This window comes from Triticum dicoccoides, chromosome 1B, assembly GCF_002162155.2.
Source record: "Triticum dicoccoides isolate Atlit2015 ecotype Zavitan chromosome 1B, WEW_v2.0, whole genome shotgun sequence".
Lineage (NCBI taxonomy): Eukaryota > Viridiplantae > Streptophyta > Magnoliopsida > Poales > Poaceae > Triticum > Triticum dicoccoides.
The window spans coordinates 673,439,596-673,455,213 of NC_041381.1; positions in this window are offsets into that span (position 1 = coordinate 673,439,596).

Below are 15,618 nucleotides of genomic sequence, written 5' to 3' on the forward strand. Positions count from 1 at the left end.
ACACATACACACATGTATAGCTATATACAATTTCTCCTACATATGCATGTTGCCTTCGGAGCCAGTGGCATTAGCCTAATTGGTGCCTTCGGAGCACGATGACAATTGGAAGTGGTTTTCATGAGGGCGGTAGCGGGTAATAGTATTCTCCCTTCGGATTTATGACCTGGTCGAGCAAAAATCCCGCTATTTCCTCTTGAAGTGCTTCTACGCGCTCCGTTTCTAGGAGCTTCTCCCGCACCTCTCTGAACTGTTAAGAAGGAGATCAATATGCATGTGTATTAGTTGTGTGACTAGATATCGATAATGGTGTAAAAATTGTGAATAGTGTTCTGACAAGCGTACCCATTCCTGTCTTTGAGATCTGTTCCTTTCGGACGCCATCATGCGAATGTTCTCGCAAACGCAGAATGCACACAGATCAGTCCCCTGCGCCTGCTTCAGGGCCTTTACGAGAATGGAATTTGATCAGATAATAATTAATCAAGCATGATAATTAAAGAGATGGCAGCTAGCTAGCTAGCTAGTACTACTTAATTACTTACCTTGGGTCGAAACCATTTAAGCTTTTTTTCCATTCGCCTTCCATGACGCTGATGAACCTTGCCCAAGCCCTGCTCGCCGACAAAGAAAATGAATAAAGGGGTTATTAAATAGTTCATATCATGAAATGACGAACTAAATAGGCCGAGATATATAGTTAATAATGATTGAAATTACCTGTTGACTATCCCGAACAAGATGTTATAGTCAGTATTTTCTTTGAGTAGTGAGTCCAGTATTTCAACTGTTCCAGCGTCAACTTTAATGATACACAAGATCCAGTGAAATCTGCATGCACACACGTTTGCATGTCTTAATTAAGCGGGCATATGTAAGCAAAAACATGTAGCTAGCTAGTAGGCAAAAACAGAGAATTTGTAGTACAAGACAGTGTGACTCACTGGAAGTTGTAAGGAAGTAGTATATCTTCATTGTATTTGAGGCGCTTCAAGAACTCTAGCATGTTGTCCTCTATGGCCTTTTCATGATGTGGATTTATTAGCCATGTGTATTCATTAACGGTGTTTGGGTCAATGAACCCAATGCCAAAGTGTCCACCTTTTCTCATTTCATACATCTTCATCCTGCATAATACCACAGAAAAGAATATAGTGAGGATAATTACAGGTAATGATTGATCAAAAGGATCACTACAGCTAGCTTGAGACTTAAATTACAGAAAGAAATCACTTACAGACAATAGCAACTGACGATAGATTTATCGAGTGCGTCTTGATTGTATAACTGAAACAGTTCAGAATACTCAATGGACAGAGCTTTCTCATGGAAGTAATGCTCCTCCTTGACATTCACCATGAGGGACAATCGATCGGAAATCTTGATAATGTTCATGTACCATTGATGCAATTCATACATTCTCGTTGGGAGGTTCTTGACCTTGTATGGCTCGACCAAAGGTTGGCCCCGGACATATTCCCGTTTTATTTCATCCTCTGTCAGCACAGGCATGGGCTCGATCTCAAGGAGTTGTCCAACAATGATGTTGAGAACTTCAGCCTGCATTATATGGTCCTTGGTTATTACCACATTGCCCACCTCGGGAACGTAAACTGTTTGCCCACAATAATATTGGGCGCGCGTACTGTCACGTGTTGTTGGCACAACAAGCGAGGGGATCGATTGCGCCGCCTGTTCTCCCAGCTGGGGAATGGTTTTCCTGCATTTTTTGTCAGCTGCTTGTTGTTTGCTCGATCCCGAGCTCGCCTCCTTACGTAGATGTGCTCGATTTATCTTCCTGATGTGGCGCTCATAGTCCGTGTCAACAGGCTTGGGAGCTGGTGGTTGAGCCATACGAATGAAGTGGTCAATCGTTTCCTCAGGCACTTTCTCCCTTGGCGGCGGTGGCGGTTTCGGTGCAAAATGGGCTTCCACCTCGGCCTTCGATATGGCTGCGTTTTCCTCCTCGGACTTGTCATAAGGCCTCTACGGAAGAGGCGTGAGGCTTGGACCATGTTTATATCGCTTGCCTACGCCTGTACTTCCTGTACTACCTCGACTCGTACCGCTACGCACCATAGCTGCGGGGTGTCTCTTCTGCGATTGCTGAGGCGGCGGAGACGGCTGACGGGGCTGAGTTGGACGAGGAGGAGTGGCCTGAAGCTGTGCCGGACTTGGAGGAAGAGTGGCCTGAGGTTGTGCCGGACTTGGAGGAGGAGTGGACGTCTGACGATGTGGCGGACTTGGAGGAGGAGGAGTGGCCTGACACTTTGCCGGACTTGGAGGAGGAGTGGCCTGACACTTTGCTGGACTTGGTGGACTTGCAGGAGCGGGAGTCTGCTGACTCGGTGGCGGACTTCAACGCAGAGTCGGCTGACGCGGTGTCGGTGGCCTTCGAAAGATGATGCAATCCTTTTTTCATAGGATGATACGATGTTTGGCCTCTCCGAGAAAGTGCTCGTCGTCACCTCCAGGAATGTCAAGCTGTAGCTCCGAATATGGGTCCACCACCTCATCAACCAAGACACGAGCATAGCCCGCTGAAATCGGGTTGCAATGGAAGGTTGCCTCGGGGGGATTTGTAAAAGCAACGGTGTCCGCCACCTTCATGGATATGTTTTTCATTTCGACGTGTAGCTCGCAGTTAGTGTTCTCCGTGATGTCATCCACGGGGTATCTATCCAGCATTGCGTCGTCCGGGGCAGAACCCACGCTGCTTCTCGGCATGGATGGGGCGGTGCTATCCAATGCTGGATCATTCGCTAGCTGCTGCAGCTGCTGAGACCCCCTTTGCTGGGTAAGTGAGTCGATCTGCTCCTGCTGCCGCTGGAATTTGACTGCCAATTCCGCTTGACTTGCTTCTAGGCCTTGAAGGCGTTCATAGTCCCACTTCCTCTGCTCCTCCTCCATCTTCCTCTTCTTCTCCTCCGCAATCTTCTTTCTCGCACGGGTTATGTAGCCGGTGTTTCAGTCTGAAAACCCCTCATACCACGGAATAGCGCCCTTGCCTTGTGTTCTTCCCGGGTGTTCAGGATTTCCCAGGGCACGCGTAAGCTCGTCGTTCTCTCTGTTGGGCTGGAACACCCCCGATCGTGCCTCTTCTATTGCAACAAGTATCGCATCGTCGGCTCCCTTCAGACTTGCCCTCGTTGAAACATTGCCTGTCTTCGGGTCCAACTCCCCCCCCCATGCGCATAGAACCAAGTCCTGCACCTGGGGGGCCAGCTCTTAGTAACCGGAGTGACACCTGCATCCTCCATCTCTTTCTTAGACTTATCCCACTTAGGCATTGCCACCGCATAGCCACCTGGCCCCAGCTTATGGAACTTATCCTTTTTTCGGCATTCTTCTTGTTTATTCTCGACCGTTCCTTAGCTAATTCCGAATCCTTGAATTTCATGAAATCGTCCCAATGAGCACGTTAGTTCTCTAGTGTTCCCTCGAATACTGGAGTCTTCCTTCCTCCCTTGACGTACTTGTCCCATTCACGATTCTTGTGGTTCTTGAATGCAACCGCCATCTTCCTAAGAGTAGCGTCCTTGACTTTCTGCACATCTGCTTCTGTGAAATGATTTGGTAGGGTGGAATGTTCCATGAGAGTATCCCAAAGCAGCTCTTTTTGTCTTTTGTCGACAAAAGTAACATCTGGACGTGGAGCAGCGTCCTTTTTGTCTTTTTGTCTTTTGTCTTTTGTTGGCTCTCTCCATTCTTGAAGGGAGATCGGGAGTTGGTCCTTCACAACAACTCCGCACTGACGAACGAACTTGTCCGCAATCTTTTTAGGCGCTAATGGTTCACCATGAGGTCTGATTGCCTCGATATTGTACTTTACGCCCTCCTTCAACTTTTTGTTCGGGCCTCGTTTCGTCCTTTTTCCTGAAGATTTGCTCGATCCGGATGGCTGAAAGAACAAAGATCGATTCGCTAATATATCTTCAAGTCATTTAAAACATGTGATGATCACCAGATGCCTGCTTATATAAATATATATACCTCGCCGGTTTTTGTTGTTTCAAGATCAACATTTCTTCGTCATCATCATAATCATAGTTCATGACTTCATCAACTCGGTCGTCGCGATCGAATAACATATCACCCTCTCCGGTGTTGTTTAGAAATTTGGAGCCGTCATAATCTTCTTTATTCTGATGATCATCTGGCCCGTGAGGATGGCGTATCATATCGAACATGGCCTGTTCTCCCTCTCTGCCGGTATTGTCCGCCATAGCTTTTATTTAACTAATCCAAAAGAAATATAAAACAATTTAATATTCAAATTACATCGTCTCGAATAATAGATATAATCTCAAATACATCGTCTCGAATAATAGATATAATCTCGAAAACATCGTCTCCAATAATAGATATAATCTCGAATACATCGTCTCGAATAATAGATATAATATCGAATACATCACTGGCTAGGTAGCTAATAAAGATCGAATAGTATAGAAGAATCTAGGACACTCGTGGTTCCTGCGGCGCGGGCGGTGGACATCCAAAGAGAAGGAACCCTCACAGGATCATAGCTGAAGTGAGATCCGTGAAGAAACTGCCAGGTATTGGAGAACCTGCCGCCCTCTAACGCAACCATGTAGCGATGGACGTGCTCGTCCTCCTCCCTGACACGGCGACGTACCACCTCCGGCGAGGCCGGCTCCCTCCGCACCGAAACTGGCCCATGCGAACGCCACCAAACGAGATCAGGGTCGACGACGGGACCCGGGGCCGGGTTCCTCATCAAGCGGCGCGCCCCTCCAGGCAGCACCTCCCAGTGCCAGCCCGGCGGAGCCCAGTCCCGGACATGGGTCAGCCGGACGTCGTCGCGGACGTGTCGACGGCGAGGATGCGGGTCGGGCATCGTCGAGAACAAATACTAGCTATATGCCCGTAAAAAGTAACATTTTTTTAATGATTGGATTTTGATAACTAAAATTTCTAACATTTCTATATAACTAACATTTCTATAACATTTCTAACAATGCTATATATAACTAACATTTCTATAACATTTCTAATATTTCTATAACTAAAAAACAGAAACAAATTATAACATTTCTATATATATAACTAACATTTTTATAACTATTTCTATAACTAAAAAATAGAAAAATTTCTAACAATTCTAACTTTTTATAACTATTTCTATAACTAAAAAACAGAAAAATTTCTAACAATTCTAACATTTCTAACTATTCTAACAATTCTAACATTTCTAACTATTCTAACAATTCTAACAATTCTAACATTTCTAACTATTTCTTAAAAACAGAAAAATTTCTAACAATTTCTAAAAAACAGAAAAAATTTCTAACTATTTGTATAACTAAAAAACAAAAAATGTATGTGTGTGTGTGTGTGCGCTCACCGGCGAGGCGAGGGACGACGGGGGGCGGCGATGGGGGCCGGGCGCGCGGCGACAGGGACGGCGACGAGCGCGGCGACGACGGGGATGACGACGACGGGGACAGGGACGGGGCAACGACGACGGGGACGGGGACGGACGGGCCGGGGCGGCGATGACGACGGGGACGTACAGGGCGGCGCCGACGACGGGGACGGGGACGACGCGGGACGGGGCGGCGGTGACGACGGGGACGGGGACGACGGGGCGGCGACGACGAGGACGGGGCGGCGACGGGGGCGGCGACGAGGGATGGAGACGTACGGGGGCGGCGGACGGTGCAGAGGAGAAGAAGCCAGATGAGAAACTGAAATTTTCGTAAGTGTTGTTTATATAGGAGGGGCCTTTAGTACCGGTTTGTACCACCAACCGGTACTAAAGGCCAGTTTTGGCCAGCCCAAGCGGCAGGAAGCGACCCCCTTTAGTACCGGGTGGTGGCACAAACCGGTACTAAAGGCGCCCCCTTTAGTACCGGTTTGTGCCACGACCCGGTACTAAAGGGGTGCGCTGGCGCAGGTGCGGTGCAGCAAGTTTAGTCCCACCTCGCTAGCCGAGGGGCGACCGCACTGGTTTATAAACCCCCGTGCAGTCGCTCTCTCGAGCTCCTCTCCAAAGCAGGCCTACTGGGCCTACGTGTTCTTTGCTGCCCTGTGGGCCCACTTGGCCTTTGCGGGCCTGCATCCTGGCCCAACAACAGGTTGGGTTTCTAGTCGTATGCAGGCCGCTCTGGCCTAGTAGGCGGGCTTTTTTTATATTTTTTTGCTTTATTTATTTTTATGTTTATTTTTGTGTATTTAGAGTTTCTTTGTCAATATTTTTGCTTTAGGTACAAAAAAATACAAACTTTATGTTAGTGCCCGTAGTTTTCAAATTTGAATAGTTTAAATTTTGAATTATTTGAAATTAGTGTGAATCACTAGTTTGTGAATAACTTAACTTTAAAAATCAGTAAAGGCATGAAAGAACTTGTTTGCACATAAAATTTCTTTGCATTTCAAATGCCAAAACACATAACTACCCTAACTATTACAGAGATTCCCCTCTGGGTGTGAAACACAGAAGAAAGTGATGATAGTAAAGCCGATCACATCCCAGATCTTTGGGTGTGAAATTTTTTCTTCGCGTGTGTCCCTTTGCGCCGTAACCATGGAAAATCTTCATCATTTAACGGGATGCTCGGGTCAATATTCACTGTGAATGGAGCAATTTCATCAAACTTTTCATAATCTTCTGACTTGTCTGTCTTGTCATCCACTCCCACGATGTTTCTCTTCCCAGAAAGAACTATGTGCCGCTTTGGCTCATCGTACGATGCATTCGCTTCCTTATCTTTTCTTTTTCTTGGCTTGGTAGACATGTCCTTCACATAGAAAATCGGTGCCACATCATTGGCTAGGACGAATGGTTCGTCTGCATACGCAAGATTGTTGAGATCCACTGTTGTCATTCCGTACTGCGGGTCTTCCGTTACCCCGCCTCGTGTCATATTGACCCATTTGCACCGAAACAAAGGGACCTTTAAACCATGTCGATAGTCAAGTTCCCATATGTCCTGTATATAACCATAATATGTTTCCTTTCCCGTCTTGGTTTCTGCATCAAAGCGGACACCACTGTTTTGGTTGGTGCTCTTCTTATCTTGGGCGATCGTGTAAAATGTATTACCATTTCTCTCGTACCCTTTGAAAGTCATTATATTCGAAGATGGTAACTGGGACAGCAAGTACAGGTCATCTTCAATAGAGGTGTCATGCATGGTACGTGTCTGCAACCAGCTGGTGAAACACTTGGTTTGTTCACGTGTAATCCAGTCATCAGACCGCTCCGGGTGTTTGGAGCGTAGCAAATTCTTGTGTTCATCCATATACGGAGCCACCAAGGCGGAATTCTGTAGAACTGTGTAGTGTGCTTCAGTGAGAGAATGTCCGTCCATACATATTATTTGTTCCCCTCCTAGCGTGGCTTTTCCATCCAGTCTGCCCTTATGCCGCGATTCAGGAACACCAATCGGCTTAAGGTCAGGAATAAAGTCAATACAAAACTCAATGACCTCCTCATTTTGATGGCCCTTGGAGATGCTTCCTTCTGGCCTAGCACGGTTATGAACATATTTCTTTAAGACTCCCATGAACCTCTCAAAGGGGAACATATTGTGTAGAAATATAGGACCCAAAACGTTAATCTCTTCGCATAGGTGAACTAGGACGTGCATCATGATGTTGAAGAAGGATGGTGGGAACACCAACTCGAAACTGACAAGACATTGCACCAAATCATTCTGTAACCTTGGTATGATTTATGGATCGATTACCTTCTGAGAGATTGCATTGAGAAATGCACATAACTTCACAATGGCTAATCGAACGTTTTCCGATAGAAGCCCCCTCAATGCAACCGGAAGTAGTTGCGTCATAATCACGTGGCAGTCATGAGACTTTAGGTTCTGGAACTTTTTCTCTGCCATGTTTATTATTCCCTTTATATTCGACGAGAAGCCAGACGGTACCTTAATACTGAGCAGCCATTCAAAGAAGATTTCCTTCTCTTCTTTGGTAAGAGCGTAGCTTGCATGACCCTGATGTATGCCGTCTTCTCCGTGCATACGTTGCTGGTCCTCCCGTGCCTCAGGTGTATCGTTTGTCTTCCCATACACGCCCAAGAAGCCAAGCAGGGTCACGCAAAGATTCTTCGTCACGTGCATCACGTCGATTGCGGAGCGGACCTCTAGGTCTTTCCAATATGGCAGGTCCCAAAATATAGATTTCTTCTTCCACATGGGTGCGCGTCCGTCAGCGTCCTTCGGAACAGGTTGTCCGCCAGGACCCTTTCCAAATATCACCTTCAAATCCTTGACCATATCATGTACATCAGCACCAGTACGGTGGCGAGGCTTCGTCCGGTGATCCGCCTCACCTTTGAAATGCTTGCCTTTCTTTCTTACGGGATGCCTGCTCGGAAGAAATCGACGATGTCCCAGGTACACATTCTTCTTACAACTATTCAAATATATACTATCGGTATCATCCAAACAGTGCGTGCATCCGCGGTATCCCTTGTTTGTCTGTCCTGAAAGGTTACTGAGAGCAGGCCAATCATTGATGGTCACGAACAGCAACGCCTTTAGGTCAAATTCTTCCCCCATGTGCTCATCCCACGCACGTACACCTATTCCATTCCACAGTTATAAGATTTCTTCAACTAATGGCCTTAGGTACACATCAATGTCGTTGCCGGGTTGCTTAGGGCCTTGGATGAGCACTGGCATCATAATGAACTTCCGCTTCATGCACAACCAAGGAGGAAGGTTATACAAATATAGAGTCACAGGCCAGGTGCTATGGTTGCTGCTCTGCTCCCCAAAATGATTAATGCCATCTGCGCTTAGACCAAACCATACGCTCCTTGCGTCATCTGCAAACTCCTTCCCGTACTTTCTTTCGATTTTTCTCCACTGCGACCCGTCAGCGGGTACTCTCAACTTTCCGTCTTTCTTACGGTCTTCTCTGTGCCATCGCATCGCCTTGGCATGCTCTTTGTTTTGGAACAAACGTTTCAACCGTGGTATTATAGGAGAATACCACATCACCTTGGAAGGAATCTTCTTCCTGGGGCGCTCGCCCTCGACATCACCAGGGTCATCGCGGCTGATCTTATAGCGCAATGCACCACATACCGGGCAAGCGTTCAAATCCTCGTACTCACCGTGGTAGAGGATGCAATCATTAGGGCATGCATGTATCTTCTGCACCTCTAACCCTAGAGGGCAGACAGCCTTCTTTGCTTTGTACGTACTCTCGGACAATTCGTTGTCCTTTGGAAGCATATCCTTTATCATTACCAGCAACTTTCCAAATCCCTTGTCAGATACACCATTCTCTGCCTTCCATTGCAGCAATTCTAGTGTGGTGCCCAGCCTTTTCTTGTCAGCTACGCAATTTGGGTACACCAATTTTTTGTGATCCTCTAACATGCGCTGCAACTTCTTCTCCAAATCACTTGCGCAGTTTCTCTTTGCATCGGCAATGGCCCGACCTAGATCATCAACGGGCTCATCTGATGCCTCTTCTTCAGCTTCTTCCCGCATTGCCGGCTCAGCTTCTTCCCGCATTACCGGCTCAGCTTCTTCCCCATTGTTGTATCATCGTATTCAGGGAACCCATGGCCAGGATAGCTGTCGTCGTCCTCTTCTTCTTCATTGTCTTCCATCATAACCCCTCTTTCTCCGTGCTTGGTCCAAACATTATAGTGGGGCATGAAACCGGACTCAAACAGGTGGACGTGAATGGTTCTTGACGTAGAGTAATTGCGACCATTCTTACAGCCAGCACATGGACAAGGCATAAAACCATCCGCCCGCTTGTTTGCCTCAGCCGCAAGCAGAAAAGTATGCACGCCCTCAACAAACTGGGGAGAGCATCGGTCATCGTACATCCATTGTCGGCTCATCTTCATTACACAACACCGAATAGACCAAATTAATACAAGTTCATACAACACTTAAATGCAACAAACAAATAACTCTCTAACTAAAACATTTAAGTGCAACAACAAATGCGATCAAGATCGCAACTAAGGTAATAATTGATCCAACAGCATAATGATACCAAGCCTCACTATCGATGGCATATTTTCTAATCTTTCTAATCTTCAAGCGCATTTTCTCCATCTTGATCTTGTGATCATCGACGACATCGGCAACATGCAACTCCAATTCCATATTCTCCCCCTCAATTCTTTTCAATTTTTCTTTCAAGTACTCGTTTTCTCTTTCAACTAAATTTAACCTCTCGACAATAGGGTCGGTTGGAATTTCCGGTTCACATACCTCCTAGATAAAAATATCTATGTCAACTTGATGGGCATAATTTGTCATAAACACGAAATGCAAAAAATAGTTTTAAAAGAGAATATACCACATCCGAATCATAACAAGGACGAGGGCCAACAGGGACGGATATCAAAACCATGGCACTATGTATAACAAACAACGTACGGGTAAGATAATTATACGAGTAACTATATATCCAAATCACACAAACATCAATTTTTTATATAAAATTTCATGAACAAGAGGCTCACCACAAGGTGGTGCCGGCGACGGGACGGTGCGGGCGATCGACGGTGGTTACGACGGAGATTTAGAAGGCACTAAGTAAAACACGCCTACATATGCAAACTAAGTGTTATTTTGACCTCAAATTGCATATAAATCAAATACTACCACATATAATTCCTCCCAAATTACTAAAACCCACAATTAATCACTATATAAACCAATGCAAGAGCTAATCTAGCAATGAGAGATGAAAGGACAAAGTTGCTAACCTTGGTGATCATTTGAATGGATGGGGGCCTGCAAATCTTGACAAATTTGGGGCAAATTTTGTGATGAACTCGAGAGGAAGAAGGGAAGAACAGAGGAGAGGGAGAGGGGAAAGGGGGAAGAACAGAGTGCGGGTGGACGAAGGGTTTATATAGGACGACCTTTAGTACCGGTTCGTGCCACGAACCGGTACTAAAGGTGCTGGAAGGGCCCCACTCTGACAACATCCTGCCACCACTTTCTTTAATACCGGTTCGTGGCACGAACCGGTGCTAAAGGTTCGCCACGAACCGGTACTAAAGAGCTTCTCCCGCCTAGCCGTTGGAATCGGCACTAATTGACACATTAGTGCCGGTTCTGTTACAAACCGGGACTAATGTGTCTCACATTTGACCCTTTTTCTACTAGTGGATGAAACCGATACAGGAACTTTTGTGCCTTGCTGAATCAAGGTACTACTTCAATTCTGCACTCATCATTTTTATATTAATGTCACTTGAGCGAGTCAGTGCCTTGCTAGGTTGAGAGTTCAGAGCTTTGTGTGCCCATATTTTAAACCTGAAAAAATGTTGCCTATTTCAGTCGAGGTACATAAATTTAGACACAACACGTTCGTTGTCAAACAAAAACATATGCATAACGATCATGAGAAACAACAGCAATTTGCTTGTGGTGTACTCACAATCGAATGTTTTGTGTATACCCTTGGTCAGTATGCTAGTGCGAAGTTGTCTGAGTCATCATAAGCTTGAATTTCCGTCGGGCAAAATTAAGCATAATAAACTTTCGACAAGGGATCTGTGACGACTACTTTCTTCGTTTGTTTTTGTTGAAGTTTTGCCATATGTACCATGCAATCTTTTAGAAAATTGAAATGGCCACTCAAATTTCAATTTTGGGAAATTCGTCTTCTAAATTATGGCCAATTTTGATAATGTTTTTGCCATGTTTTTACAGGATAACTGTGTTAAAATTTGCTCTGTCTATAGTATATACCCAATTTTATTCAAGTTTGACCATGTTATCTATAAAATCCTATCTACGAACATGGCTTTGTTCTGAAAGTTTTAATAATAGTCCATGGCAAATTTAATAGAAAATGTTCTCAAAACCATGACAATTTTTGTAAAGTGACATTGAAAATTTCCGAAACTTAGTTTATGCATCTTGAGCATTACTATTTTGTATGTGTTTTCGCTCTATATATGTGAATCCCTGGTTATATCTCATTTTTTATGGTATCAATGATGGCTCTGGCTGGGCGCTTCCGACGGTGTGGCGGTCACCAAGGGAACAAACGGTTGTGGATGCTATTGAGCGGTGGCACCCTCCTGAAGGAGGAGGCATGAGGTGGCATGGAAAAGCAGACTTTTCAGGCGTGGTGTCTGCCCGATGTGTGTGTCGTACATAATGGGTGACGCCACCCAACACGTCCAGCTGCTCGTCAGAGCCGACGCCTCACATCTCATACGTCTTCATCCTCCCACCCCAAGTCCTCTTCATATGCTTCAGTACTTACCCACAAGCGCTCTTTGTCATACAAAGAGTAGCCTGCGTTTATTGTAGTGCATTTTCTGTGATGCACATGAGTGAGATTAATTACGTAGTTGTTCATGCTATGTAGTTAGTCTGATGTGATGCTAATTTGAGCATCCCTTTGTTATGTTTTTTGGTTACAAAGCCCTTATCAATGCTCCAAATCAATGTAGTTTTTGTTCACATGTTGGTACAGGTCCATTTCACATGAGGATTTCTACTTACTGTTGACCTGGTAGACATTGAGTAGAACATGGCAATTATTTGTTTGATTTTCTTTGAACATGGCAAATTGATTAAAACATGTAGAATACAACATGGCAAAATGTTGAACATTAGTAGATTTTTGATACTACTTTACACCAAATGTTTTGCTTACTGGAAATGTTATGTAGAACTTGACACAATTTGTTCAAACATGTTTGGTATTTTAGTTTTTACGGAAAATTTAAGAACAATTGGTGGCTGCGTTGCCGCGCTCCTTGGCATCAAGAAGATGTCGCCCCCGAGTCATTTCTGTACCACCTCCAGGTATACCGGATGCTTCTACTGTTCTCCCTACCCCTTCCTCCGTGGTCAATTGTTCACTAGGTTGTCCCATGGGAAAATTGATACCATTACTTCGTTCAATTATGTGTGCAATGACAGTACGATTTGTTTTACAAATGAACATTTGTCTTCTAAGAGCATAGCCTACCGACAGGCTGAAGCAAAGGCTAATTTCGTTGTTCATTTCATCCTTCCTATTTATTGGGTACCTCTGCTTTTAGAAACAAACCAAACCCACTATATATATTTGTTCTGTTCCAAGTAAATGCATAAGAGGAATTTAATGGTTCTTATATTTGCAAAACTTAATGGTTTCATTTAGTTTTGGTCTTCAAATTGGCAGTAGGTGCTTGGAAATTGGAATCGAGTCCGAGGACAAGTATCAAGTATTGTCACACAATGCGAAGTTTAGTTTTTTAAACAGTGCGAATATATGATTCATTTTTTCCCTTTTGACGGGTCAAATACATACCCAACTTTATGTAAATAGACCGTTGGTGTCTTATAGATATACTATACCTTCATTGCAGGTGTGACTGATTAATAGACAAAATCGTGGCCATTGTTCAGGTGGTGATTATGCCTTTCCTCTTTTGTAACAAGATGATTATGTATCAATGCGACTCGGAGACTTTAATATACCCATTATGTATATAGAACATTCTCTTAGGAGATTGTTTTATTTTTTCTGGTTGACGTATACTAAAGGTTGTGTACCTATAAAAAGAAAAGACACTTCCAAGTTTTGTATGTAGTACTTGATGTATGTCTCAAGTGCAGCTTATAATGCTCCTACTCTTAATACTTGCTCTCGCATGTTTATGCTCTTAGTACTGAGTTTAGTGTTAAGTGATTAGCTTTTGTGGTCTCATGAAAACTTGATGTGGCCTTATAATCCCATGACCATGATGGCTTGCTTTTCATACAAGTGAATGTTTCTCCTTTCTCTTGAACCAGAATATCATTGTCCCGTTGGATCATTGTCCCGTTGGATACGTGCGCCAAACTATGCTCCCTACTAACTTTTTTTAAAGGTGCTTTTGGTCTGAAACTTCTATGGTTTGATGAACACATTGAAATTGATTTTGCCTTATAGTTACTGATTTTGCCTTATAGTTACACGCCGATGCTTTTGGTTTCAAACTTAAGTGGTCTGATGAACGCACTGAAATTGATTCTGCCTTATAGTCTCATGCCGATATTGAGCACCATTATGTCTCGCTCCTATCACAATTGTATGTTTCTTTTTCATTGGATTTCTATTGACTTAGCGCTACCTGCTTAACCAAAACGTTGGGACCGGCACCCTCGGCGCGATCCCGATCTAGTTGTTACATAATGGAAAGGAAGAACACAAACACGGAGAGCTTTTCCGCACTTGTGTCTTTTCTGTATTCCTCATCTCTCAACTTAACACAACGCAAATACATGGCTTAAATAGCCAGAGTTACACGGTCAACACACAACGATTTAACCCTTTAACTACTAGCATGCAGACGCACTCACATCTCCATGCATGCAACGCACCGGCCAAGAAACACAGCAACATAAACCTATCACTAATAACAAGATTTGTTCCGTGGTTAATCCTCGAACCTGCCTGATGGCCTCTGCAAGTATAAGCCGACGAAGATTCGAGCCACGGCAGATTCACCTAGAAAACGTACACAGGGAATTTGTTTCCCAGAACAGAGAAAATGCCAAACCGACTCACCTCTGCTAGATGATACCATCTAGATCTTGAGAGGAGAAACAGGCCCGAATCATTCGATGACCATGCCACGGCGGTACATCAGCCTGCTTAGACTAATGCCCAGACATGACCTGTCCAATGGAAGCGATACAGCAGCAACGAGAGCGTGGCAGAAGCAGAGAATGGGGATTCAGTTATACTACAAGTCTGGCCAAAAGACAGCAGCCTCTCTGGCCATGGAAGTGCTTAATCTCACGACCCACCACGCCAGCAGCTGTTACAACAACAGGCAGGTACACACCCCAACACACACGCACACGCACACGCAATGTCTCGCACAATGCCTGTCAGGTGGTCGATTCTGGCCCGCTGATCCTAGCTGGACGGCGACCAATATTCTTGTCTTAGGCCTCTGCTTTTGCCTGAAGGTGTAAGAACCATATCTGAACCCAGGTCCATGACAGATAGGCAGTAAGCTAACGTGTAACCTGTGTTGTTTCCATGGCGGATAACGCTATACAAACAGACCACAATTAATAGACGCCGTGCAAACCAGCCGATCGACGGGTTGTTCTCACACAATAGGCCGTCCGCCATCCACGAAGAACAAATAAACACTACATATAGAGAGAAAGAAACGGGAAACAGTAGCAGAGCGGCGAGGGGAGGCAAGCATACGGTGTTCTAGTCCTCTTGTATTCTGTCATCCTCTGGCCTAATGGAAATTATTCATGCGGGCCTATCTCTACTTTTCCAGCAGGGCCGGTCCCCTTTCCATTACTGTCATAACAGATATAACAAAGTTTGGAGATACAATAGAAGATGGGAAAGAAGAAGGGTGAGTTGGGGCATTAACAAGAAACCCGTTGGAGATGCCCGCAATCGGCGGAGCCTTCGCCCCACTAAGACCGTTCCAAACTAAAATTCACCTTTTTTCCACCTTGGAAAAGTGAGTTTCTGTCGTTTGGAACATCAATATACTTCTAGTCCTAGCCGTAGTTGTAGACAAATCAGTGTTGAAATCCTCACTAACCGGAAAAATTCTATTCTGGACGCACTTGCATAAGAATAATTAACACTTGCAAATACAGAAAGCATTTAGTTATTTCCTTT